At 38.3% G+C, this 13,776-nt stretch overlaps 1 protein-coding gene across 4 annotated transcripts in view; it reads right to left on the reverse strand.

Moving 5' to 3' along the window:
* The window catches only part of RGS7 (regulator of G protein signaling 7), a 578,369-nt gene that overhangs the window by 38,486 nt on the left and 526,107 nt on the right, over positions 1 to 13,776 (reverse strand). The gene's annotated exons all lie outside the window — the stretch shown is intronic.

Below are 13,776 nucleotides of genomic sequence, written 5' to 3' on the forward strand. Positions count from 1 at the left end.
CCACAGAAGTGTCATTTTACCAGATTTAACATTCTGTTGCAAAGAAACAAAGAGCTGTAAAGCTTCTTTTTCATTTGGAGAAGAAGAGAGGAAGAGGGAGGGAGGAAGAAAAGAGAAAGAGAGAGAAAAAGGAAGAGGGAGGAGTAGAAAGGGAAGAGGAATTGAAAGAGAGAGGAGGTAGGGGAGAGAAAATATGAATCAGGAAACAGAGGAAAGGAGACTTAAAAATACTTGGGATCTTAAATCTAGAAAGGTCCTCAGATATCACTTATCCTTTAGAAGTGATTGGAAGTTAGCAGTTACATGGTTGTGTTTCCTTTACTTTCAAGTTTTGATACAGGATGTAGGGCTCTCCGGTACTAGAAAAATTTATTACATTGCACATCTCTGCTCAATTTCTCTATTTTTCCCCCACAGATTGAAAGATCATTAAAACATCAGTTATCCTTGAAAGTGACTCCAGAGAAAATATGAACGTGGAAAAAATCCTTTTGAGGAGTTGGGATGGGGTGGAGGGAAAGGCAAAAGGCAGCACTGATGTGATTAGGGAAATAGGCAGTTCTCCACAAGCACTGGTTAGCAATAGGGATTAGCTCTTTGTATAATGAGGACATAGGACATTTTCCTTAAAGAACTCTCCCCTGATAGTACAACCATCGTGACAAAACTCCACCATAATGTTGTAAGGGATAAAGAAGTAAATGAAGAAATTATTTTTTCTTTGTAGGTTATATGTGAAATATATATACTATAATACACTGCCCTATAAACATCAAATAAACTATAAATTTGGTTTGCATGTCTATTTAAGAATAGAAATAGCTGGTTTAGCACCGTGGTCTGCTTGGAAGTGTAGGAGGAAGGAAGAGCACCCTCCTGGGTGAGACTTATTACTACCTGACACTGAGCAATTCACTTAAACTTTATCAGCATGAGGCTGATCAATATATGATATTCTGATCTAATTTTCTGTGGCTGGTCTAGGCATAAGTATGTTTTAGCCTCCCCACCAACTGCTCCCCACCTGGTGATTTTAATATGCAGCCAGGAGTCATAACCATTGATCTAGAAGTAACAAAGATAATGTTTTAAAACATGAACAATGTGTGTTCATTTCCTATTCAACTTCCATTTCCTTGCAGCCTTCCACCCCTAAGCTCATTAGGGAAGTGTAGGCAGTGAAATTCTTTAAGCTCTCATCAATATATCAAGAGCCAAGCATGGCAAGATAGATCATAGGAGATTTTCTTCTATACATTAAGGAGTGGGATAAATGAGGATATGATATACAGGAAAAGGAAGGCATGTCCCTCTGTGACCAGGGGAAAAAGAGAAATAAAGGTAAGAGGCAGCAACTCAACAGGTGTCCTCGTTTTCCTCCTCTGGAGAAGAAACCCCAGGGGGAAAGAAAAGAGTGATAGAAATGGTCAGACAATTATGAGGGAGCTTGTAATGTGTGGGTGGTATAGCTAGTCCCATTTATATACCTAGAAGAATCGCCACATGCCATCAGAGCCAACATGAATCTTTACAATTGGAGTTGGCAAGAGAGATGGCAAGAGCCTGAAATAGTGCTTCCCGAGGCTTGTATACAGCAGGCAAGAGACCCAGAGTTTGTTGCATGCCTCAGTAGTAAAGGAGGCAGAAGTTCTGACAAGATTAACAGATGGATGAGAGCCTAAGGTTGAGACCAAGGCCGAGGTGTGCAGGGGTTTTATACTGGGAGCAAATGTCTGGAACACAAATTCCAGCAGTGAGTGCCCAGAGATGAGATGGTACCCCCACGATAGCAGTCCTAGGAATAGACTCCATTGACCTAGCTAAAGCAGAAATCAGAAAGAAGCCAGAAGATCATATAAAAATAAAACATTTGTACCCCGAACTGCTATCAAAAACCACCTTGCATAGCAGCAGGGAGAGGTGGAAAAAAAATTGAAAGTGTGATCACTTATCCAAAAGTTTCCTAGCAGATGATTTAAATGACTGTATCATGCAGAGCACACACATTGAAAACTATCTTTCAAATGGGTTTCTGAGAAAAATTGGCCAATTATAAAAAATACAGAAAATATATTTTCTTTATGCACATGAGGAGTCTGAACTAATAGAACTTGAAAACTCCTTCTGTTATAAGCTAGAATTCTAAATCAATCATACTTCATACCAAGTCATACCAAATGGATATTGACAAATGGCCCCAGAAATTGTGTCAACCACTGAAGGCACAAAGAGGAAAGATTTTTTTCCTCGCATAAGAATGTATCTGACTGCAGTCTTGAAAAGAATTAGAATTTTCATTTTCAGAGTTAAAAGAGTATGGCCTTTCAAATTTAGTTAATGAGCCATTATCAGGCATCTAAAATTCTATTTGAACCAATTCTTAACACCATTAATCAGCAAATTAATAAGAAGGCATTGATCCTAAAAGTAAACATTATTAGAAGACTGAACCCTGAGGTAATGTGCCATAACTCTGCTCCCATTCCAGGCTAATGAAATATGCCAGTTCAAAATTTTTTGCTAATGGCAAAATGGTTAAAATAATAAACTGGACCTGGGATGCATGTCTCAGTGACCTTCCACTTCCTTTCATTTCTAAAGAACCTCTTAGGACAGCTAATGCTTAGACAGATTTCTGGTACCTAAGTTAAATAGGGGATTCTTGAATATTAAAAAAGCTTAGGTGCCCAAAGTCATCTAGTATATTTCTGAATAATTAAGGTCATGACGTAGTGTTGATACTTGCAAAATAACTGCTTTCAGAAGTCAGGCACTGTGGTGAATGAAATACAGCAATACATTTTTCTGGGAATTTTAAAATAATTTTAAGAAAATTTATTTCTATATCTAACTGTCAGATCTAGTGATAAATGGTAAGATATAAAAATGAAGGTTGACCATACCTCAATATTCTGTTAATATAATAAGGATGCCAGACAGATGAATCATTGCAATGTAGGAGCATAAGGACTGGACAGAAGTTGGCAAAGGGCATTATACAACAACAGAACATTTCAGACCTCCATTCATATGTACATTCTGTTTGTCCTTACCAATATAGCAGATAAATATTTTTTTAAATTTTGTTTTTAAGCAATTTTAATCACAATAAGACCTTGTTGGCCTTGGTATTTTAAAAAGGCAGTTATCTTTTTGAAGCATATATAATATATACCACTAGCTGCCAGCAGATCCACTTGAGATGTTATGCATAAATTGTTTTTCTGAACTACAAAACATATCCTCCCAATAAGATATAAATAACGTTACCATTATCAAGTAGGCACTCATTAAAAATGTTCAAGTATGTACTATTTTACATATATAATATTAAGTACACAGTATTGTTGGATTTAAGGAATAATAAAGTTGTATTTACATTGGCCTAGAAAAGAATCATACATTATTTCTAGTAATTCGAGGATGAATTTATTTTCAACAGAACTAGCTGTGTTGTAACATTACTATAATACTATTTATTAAAAGTAGAATTTAATGTCTTGGAATCCATTCCTGAAGGGTCAAAATGATCATAATATTGAGAAATATTACTGCCATAGCTTTCATTTAAGTGTCTTAATGAGTTGCAAAACAGAAGCTGGGATTCTTGCTTTCATTATTGATATTTTATTTAAAAGCATCTAAAAATCATTTATTTCCTCTCATGACATAATGCATTTTTATTAGCTGTAGTGGAAGGCACACTTGTTTTCAGGATAACTTAGGAAGTCTTAAGGATCCTTGGTGAAGAGCAGCACTATTAATAGTAATGGAGGTGTTTCCCTGGTGGCACAGTGGTTGAGAATCCGCCTGCCAATGCAGGGGACACGGTTTCGATCCCTGGTCCAGGAAGATCCCACATGCCGTGGAGCAACTAAGCTCATGTGCCACAACTACTGAGCCTGTGCTCTAGAGCCCGTGAGCCACAACTACTGAGCCTGTGTGCCGCAACTACTGAAGCCCACGCGCCTAGAGCCCGTGCTCCACAATGAGAGAAACCACTGCAATGAGAAGCCCGCGCACCGCAACGAAGAGTAGCCCCCACTCACCACAACTAGAGAAAGCCCGCGTGCAGCAACGAAGACCCAACACAGCCAAAAATAAATAAATAAATAAATTTAAAAAAAAAAAGTAATGGAGAACAACTCTCTTTAAATTCAATCAACTGTAGCTGATGTGTAACTGGGCAAAACAATGTCCTAAGTGACAAATAAGTGGAGATTTAAGAATGAGGTGGCATATAGAGCTGATAGTAAGGGATACACATATTCCTGGAAACTTAAAAATCAGACATGACTCTGGGAAAATTAAAATTTTGAATATATTTAATTACTGGTTCAAATACAATTAAATTATTGAAAATGATTTGTCCTTCTGTAACACTGTACCAGTTTTAAAAATTCAATTTGCAATGTATTGTACCTCAATTAAAATGATCCCTTACTCTAATACAAAGTAATTCTAGATTTTTGAAGTGTTCAACCTCAGGATATTTTTTTAAAGAGCCAATTCAAGCTTTTCTTTCTGCTTTGGGCACTTGCCAATTGATTTAGCTTCTGATTCTTTCAGCCTTGCTGACCCACCCATTTACTAAACGCTAAACACAAACTGAAAGAAGTTGTTTGTGGCAATTACCCTGGAATTCCTTCCATTCACGTTCCTCTATAATATTTACTCATTTGATTCCTACTCAATCTTATTTGTTGGCTATAGATTCTTAATTAAGTAATCCTACTTCAATGTATTTTATGAATGAATTCCACATGTCAAGAGGCACGAGGAAGTCTGTTGTAGCAGAGGGGAGGGAAATGTACCATGACACTTTGGAGTCGTGGAAAGTGGTTAAGTTAGGTAGAAATTATAGACCATGGTAAAACCTTTGGTTCAGTTCTAAACACAACTGGAAGTCATTGGAGGGTTTTAAACATGAAAGTGACTTGGTATGCTTTAGATTTTTAAAAGCTCACTCAAGCTTTATGTCTTTCACAAAAATGGACCTAAATGTAAAATGCTAAACTATAAAACTCCTAGAAGATAACATAGAAGAAAATCTAGGTGACGTTGGGTTTGGTGATGACTTTATAAATACAACAGCAAAGGCACAATCCATGAAAGAAATAATTGATCAATTGAACTTCATTAAAATTAAAAATTTCTGGGGGCTCAGTTAAGATGGCAGAGTAGGAGGACGTGGAGTTTGCATCTCCTCACAACTCGGGCACCTAACAGGCACTGGTTGGGGACCTCGGACACCTAAGGGGACAAGAGGAACCCCCAAGTGACCGGGTAGGACATGCGGGAGAGCAAGGGGGAAGGAGAAGTGGAGGTGGAATGGGACCAGTACCCTGAGGGGTGGCTGGGGAAGGGGAGGGGTTCCCACACTCGGAGGGGCCCACTCACCATGAGGGAATCAACAGGGACGGGGAGAAAACCTTGGGGGATCAGAGGATTGGAAGGGAACGTGGCCAGTGTTTCCCCTGCCCACTTGGGCCCCATGGAGCCTGCTTGGGTACTGGGCCTGATCCTCCACACTCCAAGGACCCCCAGGCCGAGCAGAGCCTAAAATCTACCACCCAACACCCCCAGGGCATTTTCCAACTGTGAGCATCCTGAGCCTAGGCCCCTCCCCTGCCTAAGCCCCACCCCCCACAGCCAAGGCCTTTGCTGGCTTCTTTTTTTCTACTGTGGTTCTGTTTTACCTTGTTGTTGTTTCATTTATATATTTTTTCTAATATATTTTTTGCTTTATTAATTTTAGTTTTTATTCTTTGTTACTGTTATACTCCTTTTTTTTGGCTGCCTCACATGGCTTGCAGGATCTTGGTTCACAAGCTGGGGGTTGAGCCTGAGCTCCTGTGGTGGGAGCACCAGGTCCAAACCACTGGACTAACAAAGAACCTCAGACCCCAGGGAATATTAATAAAAGTGAGGTCTCTTGGAAGTCATCATCTCAGCACCAAGACCCAGCTCTACCCAACTGCCGGTAAACTCCAGTGCTGGAAGCCTCAGGCCAGACAACCAGTTAGACAGGAACACAGGCCCACCCATCAAAGAAAATGAGATGACAAAAACATATGTTACAGACGAAGGAGCAAGGTAAAAACCCAAAAGGCCAAATAAATGAAGAGGAAATAGGCAACCTACCTGAAAAAGAATTCAGAGTAATGACAGTAAAGATGATCCAAAATCTCGGAAATAGAATGCAGGCACGGATTGAGAAAATATAAGAAATGTTGACAAAGATCTAGAAGAACTAAATAACAAACAAACAGAGATGAACAACACAATAACTGAAATGAAAAGTACACTAGAAGGAATCAATAGTAGAATAACTGAGGCAGAAGAACGAATAAGTGAGCCAGAAGATACACTGGTGAAATAACTGCTGAGGAACACAATAAAGAAAAAAGAATGAAAAGAATTGAGGACAGTCTCAGAGACATGTGGGACAACATTAAACATCAACTTTCAAATTATAGCGGTCCCAGAAGAAGAAGAGAAAGAGAAAGGGCATGAAAAAATATTTGAAGAAGTCATAGTTGAAAAATTCCCTAACTTGGGAAAGGAAATAGCCACCCAAGTCCAAGAAGTGCATAGAGTCCCATACAGGATAAACCTGAGGAGAACCACACCAAGACACATAGTAATCAAACTAACAAAAATTAAATTCAAAGAAAAAATATTAAAAGCAGCAAGGGAAAAGCAACAAATAACAAACAAGGGAAATCCCCATAAGGTTATCAGCCGATCTTTCAGCAGAAACTCTGCAGGCCAGAAGGGAGCGGCAAGGTATATTTAAAGTGTTGAAAGGGAAAAACCTACAACAAAGATTACTCTACCCAGCAAGTATCTCATTCATATACAACAGAAAGATCAAAAGCTTCACAGAGAAGCAAAAGCTAACAGGATTCAGTACCACGAAACCAGCTTTACAACAAATGCTAAAGGAACTTCTCTAGGCAGGAAACACAGACGTTAAAGACCTACAATAACAAACCCAAAACAATTAAGAAAATGGTAATAGGAACATACATATTGATAATTACCCTGAATGTAAATGGATTAAATGTTCCAACCAAAAGACACAGACTAGCTGAATAGATACAAAAACAAGGCCCATATATATGCTGTCTACAAGAGACCCACTTCAGACCTAGGGACACATAAGACTGAAAGTAAAGGGATGGAAAAAGATATTTCATGAAAATGGAAATCAAAAGAAAGCTGGAGTAGCAATACTTATATCAGATAAAGTACACTTTAAAATAAAATCTGTTACAAGAGATAAGGAAGGACACTATGTAATGATCAAGGGATCAATCCCAGAAGAAGATATAACAGTTATAAATGTTTATGCACCCAAAATAGGAGCACCTCAATACATAAGGCAAATGCTAACAACCATAAAAGGGGAAATCAACAGTAAAACAATAATAGTGGATGACTTTAATACCCCAATTACACCAATGGACAGATCATCTAGATGGTAAATAAATATGGAAACACAAGCTTTAAATGACACAATAGGGACTTCCCTCATGGCACAGTGGTTAAGAATCCGCCTGCCAATGCAGGGGACACAGGTTCGAGCCCTGGTCTGGGAAGATCCCACATGCCACAGAGCAACTAAGCTCATGCACCAAAACTACTGAGCCTCCGCTCTAGAGCCCATGAGCCACAACTAGTGAGACCATGTGCCACAACTACTGAAGTACATGTGCCTAGAGCCCATGCTCTGCAACAAGAGAAGCCACCTAGAACCTGTGCACCACCACAAAGAGTAGCCCCAACTCGCCGCAACTAGAGAAAGCCCGCACGCAGCAATGCAGCCAAAAAATAAATAAATAAATAATTAAATTTATTAAAACAAATAAATGATGCAATAAACCAGATAGATTTAATTGATAGTCATAGGGCATATCACCCAAAGGCGGAAGAATACACAAAAAGATGTAGGAATAAACCTACCTAATGGAGAAAAGACAGACTCTTCAATAAGTGGTGCTGGAAGAACTGGACAGCTACATGTAAAAGAATGAAATTAGAACACTTCCTAACACCATACACAAAAATAAACTCAAAATGGATTAAAGACCTAAATGTAAGGCCAGACATTATAAAACTCTTAGAGGAAAACAGGCAGAATGCTCTTTGCCATAAACCACAGCAAGATCTTTCTTGACCCACTTCCTAGAGTAATGAGAATAAAAAACAAAAATAAACAAATGGGACCTAATTAAACTTAAAAGCTTTTGCACAGCAAAGGAAACCATAAATAAGATGAAAAGACAACCCTCAGAATGGGAGAAAATATATGCAAATGAATCAACGGACAAAGGATTAATCTCCAAAATATACAAACAGCTCATGCAGCTCAATATCAAAAAAACAAACAACCGAATCAAAAAAATGGGCAGAAGACTGAAATAGACATTTCTCCAAAGAAGACATACAGATGGCCCAAAAACACATGAAAAGATGCTCAACATCACTAATTATTAGAGAAATACAAATCAAAACTACAATGAGGTATCACCTTACACAGGTCAGAATGGCCATCATCACAAAATCTACAAATAATAAATGCTGGAGAGGGTGTGGAGAAAAGGGAACCCTCTTGCTCTGTTGGTGGGAATTTAGATTGATACAGCCACTATGGAGAGCAGTATGGAGGTTCCTTAAAAAACTAAAAGTAGAACTACCATGTGACCCAGCAATCCCACTACCTAGAGAAAACCATAATTCAAAAATACACATGCACCCCAGTGTTCATTGCAGCAATATTTACAATAGCCAGGACATGGAAACAACCTAAATGTCCATCAACAGAGGAATGGATAAAGAAGATGTGGTACATATATACAATGGAATATTAGTCAGCCATAAAAGGGAACGAAATTGGGTCATTTGTAGAAACGTGGATGGACCTAGAGAGTGTCATACAGAGTGAAGTAAGTCAGAAAGAGATAAACAAATATCATATATTAATGTATATATGTGGAATCTGAAAAAAATTGGTAGAGATGATCTTAGTTACAAAGCAGAAATAGAGACACAGACGTAGAGAACAAACATGTGGATACCAAGGAGCGGGGTGGAATGAATTGGGAGATTGGGATTGATATATATACACTATTGATACTATGTATAAAATAGATAACTAATGAGAACCTACTGTATAGCACAGGGAACTCTACTCAGTGCTCTGTGGTGACCTAAATGGGAAGGAAATCAAAAAAGAGGGGATATATGTATATGTATATCTGATTCACTTTGCTGTACAGTAGAAACTAACACAATATTGTAAAGCAACTATACTCCAATAAAAATTTTAAAAACAAGATGTCCTTCAGTAGCTGAATGTGGTACAGGTACTCAATGGAATATTTTTTGCACTAAAAAGAACTGAGCTATTAAGCATAAAAAGACATGAGGAAACTGATATGCATCTTACTTAGTGAAAGAAGCCAATCTGAAAAGTCTACATGTTGTATGATTCCAACTATATGACATTCTGGAAAAGGCATAACTAAGGAGACAGTAAAATAATCAGTGGTTGCCAGGGGTTGGGGAGAGGGAGGGAAGAATAGGTGGAGCACAGAGGATTTTGGGGAGCATTGAAACTACTCTGTATCATACTATAATGGTGGATACATGTCATTATACATTTATTCAAACCCATAAAATGTACAATATCAAGAGTGAACCCTAATGTAAACTATGGATTCTGGGTGACAATGATATTTCAATGTAGGTTCATCAATTATAACAAATGCACCACTCTGGTGATGTTGATAATGGGGGTGGCTGTTTGGTGGGGGGGAGCAGGGGGGATATGGGAACTATCTATACTTTCTGCTCAATTTTGCTGTGGACCTAGGACTTCTCTAAGAAATAAAGTTTATTTTAAAAAAAACTCACTCAGGAGTCGTGATTACTTTGGGAATGGTTTATTGGGATGAGGTCAGGGCAAAAGTGGAAGCAAGGACAACAGTTACAGGGTTATTGCAATAATTTAGGCAAGAGATCATGGTGATGACATCTGAACATCTGCGTTAAAACTTGCTGATGGGTTGGTTCAGGAATCTAAGGGGAAGAGAATAGTCAGTGATGACTCCTAGGTTTTGGCAACTGGGAAGAGAAAGCCTGGGAGAGATGAGGAAGCCTGGGAGAGAAATAAATGTAAGTGAAAACAGGAATCAAGGATGACTCCGGGATTGTATTTACAGACAATTTTAATATTTACTGAATTCTCCAATTGGAATGCAGCTCTTTGTGCAGTCCCAATCAAGATTCATGACTCAGATCATTTCCAGCATAAATGTTTGTACAATAATCTGTCTCTGGCCCACCCTTTTGGGTCTTTGCCTTTTTGCATCATCATTGGCAATATGAGCACATCATTGAATGTGCAAGATTATTATCTACTGGTCAATGACCAAGAGGGTGGTAGAGCAGCCTCCTATTAATCAGAGCCTCTGCTGTACTTCCCTAAATTATTCTTCACATTCTCCTAATCTGCTTTGGTTGAAATCAGACCACTTCCATTTAACATCTGTGAACTGTCTGTTCATCCTTCAGTGATATTCCTTTTTTATACACTAGCTGTTGTGGTGTAGGCACAGACTGTCACAGTTCTCAATAAGCTACCAAGAGGAGTCTAACAAGTAAGTTTGCCTTTGTGATCACTGGCATGACTCATGTTTCAGGTTCAGCTTTAAAATACTGAAAATATTCCCAGCTAGAATCATTTAGGAATAAAAAAAAATATCACTGAGTAGAGGCTGAGTTGTTATACTTACCTTGAATAAAATATGAGTTCCTTGAAGAGACAAAGGCCTGAGGCAGACGTGCATGGACCCTTCTGTTCTGTTGCACTTGGCCTGCCATGTACACAAGTGACAGATCTCCAGCACTTTCTATGATTTTTTCCTTACAAAAATCTAGTTGCAATTTGGGGACATGCAAAGATTTTCAAATGGGAGACTAAAAAGACCCCTCTTGCATTTAACACACAAGCTCCAACTTGCCATAAACTGAGGAGTCCTGGATTGGCTTCTAGGGCACTTCTGTAACCATCAGTGAAGTAGCATTTTGGTTCACATTGTGTTGTTGTTTCTCTGGGATCTCATTCAAGGAGGGTAAGCAGCAACACAGAATTTTGGAATCCCTGGTCCTCGGGCTTAATATCATCAAATGAGCTAAAAAGTTTGACTTTAACTCTTAAGGTGCTTATTGAATGTAAGAATGAAGGAATGAAACCTAGGCTAGCTCTCTGATGGCAACAGCAAATTTCTACACCATAAAAGCTAAGAGCCCAAAAGGAGGGAAATGAATCAGTTACTGAATTGGTGAAAACGATTTTTAATTTTGTAAATATTACTATTGCTAGTACTGGTGATTTAATGGTGTAATGTAAGGGGTGAAGAAGAACCAAATAAAATTTTGTTAGTATAAATAACACACAGTAGGTTCAAAAGACTTACAATAATTGTTACAATAGATAACAATGAGACAACTAGAAAATGACAAGTTCATAGAAATCATCATATACTGGAATATATGATGAATTACATATATTGAATGTAATAGTGCCTTGAATTACAAAAGTGGCCTTGAATTCAATAGCCTTGAATTCCAAAGGATATGAGAGGCTCCTAAGTCATATGTCCCACATGGAGAGGTGTACCTCCCTTTACAGGCCAGGCACACAGAGAATGGCTGCATGTAACAGAAATCTCAGTTAGCAAGACCTCTGTAGAAAGAAAGATAGATTTCAGAAACACACTTTATTGCATGAAACTTGATTTCCAAAAGTAGAAAAAGATAAGTACTTTATTTGGTTTTGTCAGAAAAGATGGTTTCACATAAAGTTATTTTCCAGATTACATACTTATCACTAAATACCAAAAACTTTATTTTATTTTCACCTTTAGGAAAAATTTTTTAAAATAATTCCCATATGTCCCCTGAATTCTTACATAATTGCATCCAAAGCAATGCAAAATTTCTTGTTGATTCAAGGTCATTAGTGGGAACAAGACTTATTTTGCTGTCCTTAAGACAACAGTGCCTATGAGGTGAGGTGACCCTAATTCTCAACGTCTTTTGAGATTTTATGTCATTTTATGCCATTTCAGAGTGCCTCTGCCTTCTCCCTGCCAGTCATCACTTTTGCTGTTCTCAGTATCCTTGCCTCCAGCAACATCCCATCACTTAATTTGTTACTTGGGGTCTGACAGGGGTCAGGAAATCCGACAAATACTACTTTAACATAGTGCCTCACATTTTAGCAAATGAACCTATCAAAGCACATGAGTTAAAGTGTGGGAGTTTTAACAAGTCTTTTAAAAAGTTAAGACTTTTAGAGTTTATTTTTTGGCTGTGTTTTGGATAGAGTTTGATTTTTGTATATGTGAGGTAGCAAGTATAACAACTGTGGCAAATGAAATGTTGATGAATTCTCATGATATCTTCTGGAAAACTTACGACATAAATATGATACACACTGATTAAGTGGATTAGAGTAGATGACATCAAACATTTACTTGGAATTCTAAGACAGGGGATGACAGGAAGAACAGGAGTTGGAAATTCATTCTGTGCTCTGAGAGGTGGGAAGAAAAGCAAACTGAAGTGGGTGACTGGCCAGCATTTTAAGGAAGCAGCTCCCCCAAATCCTGAAAGTGGATAATAAGGCAGTCTGTTCTACACCCAGTCTTTTGTGGGAAAAGCTTTCCAGACACAGTACTAACCTTAGTTAAGTTTCCCCAAAAGGGAAAACAATGCCCAAACCAGAACTCTTAATTTCTCTGACCTCCAGCCTACTCCTTTTCAGTTCTCCTTTCAGTAGATGCCACCACCATTGATGCATCAGGATATTCAAGCCATGACCTAGGAGTCATCACTGACTCCTCTCTTTTCCTTACTTCCCACAGTTGATTCATCAAATTGTGAACTTTACCTCCAAACACATCTTGAATCTATCTGCTTCTCTCCATCTTCACTGTTCTCACCCTGGTCCGAGATGCCATTATCTCCCATCTGGACTATTGCAGCAGCCTTCTGATTTGTCTTCATCATTCCCTTCCAACTTTCTTCACTCTGTCCTCAAGCTATTCTCTGTACAGCAGCCAGAGTGACCTTTTGAAACTAATGCCATATCATCACTCTCCTCTTCTAAGCTCTTATCATCATACTTAGGATCCATGGTAAATTCTGTCTCATGTTCCTTGAGGTGCTATATAAACAGCCTCAGTTTACCTTTCCAACCCCACTTGGTACCTCTTTGCCTTTGCTAACTTCACTCCAATCTCACTGCCCTTCTTTCTGTTCTTCATATGTACCAGGTTCTTTCCTCTGTACTAGATGCTCCCTCCCCTTGCCATTTGGGTCTCAGAGAGGCCTTACTCGACTACTTGAATTAAAGTACCCCCTCTCCAAACCCTTCCAATCGTATCACCTTTTAAAATTTTTATCATAATACTTACCTCCACCTGGAACACTCTTGTATATTATATTTGTTTGTTAACTCTGTCTTTCTCCATGGAAAAGTAAGCTCCTCAAATATAGGGACTTTGCCTGTCTTAATATCTGTCATTAGAGACTGAAATTTCCTAATAACTGGTAGGTGTTTAATGAATGTTTAGTGAATGAGTACATGAACGAATGAAAGAAATAATAGATTTTATATAATAGTGCCTTCTGAGCACTACTCATGTTAAAAGTACAAAATGGGTTTTATTTAATGTTTTTTGGTGTGTGTGAATGAGTGTG

Source organism: Balaenoptera musculus, chromosome 1 (genome assembly GCF_009873245.2).
Source record: "Balaenoptera musculus isolate JJ_BM4_2016_0621 chromosome 1, mBalMus1.pri.v3, whole genome shotgun sequence".
Classification (NCBI taxonomy): domain Eukaryota; kingdom Metazoa; phylum Chordata; class Mammalia; order Artiodactyla; family Balaenopteridae; genus Balaenoptera; species Balaenoptera musculus.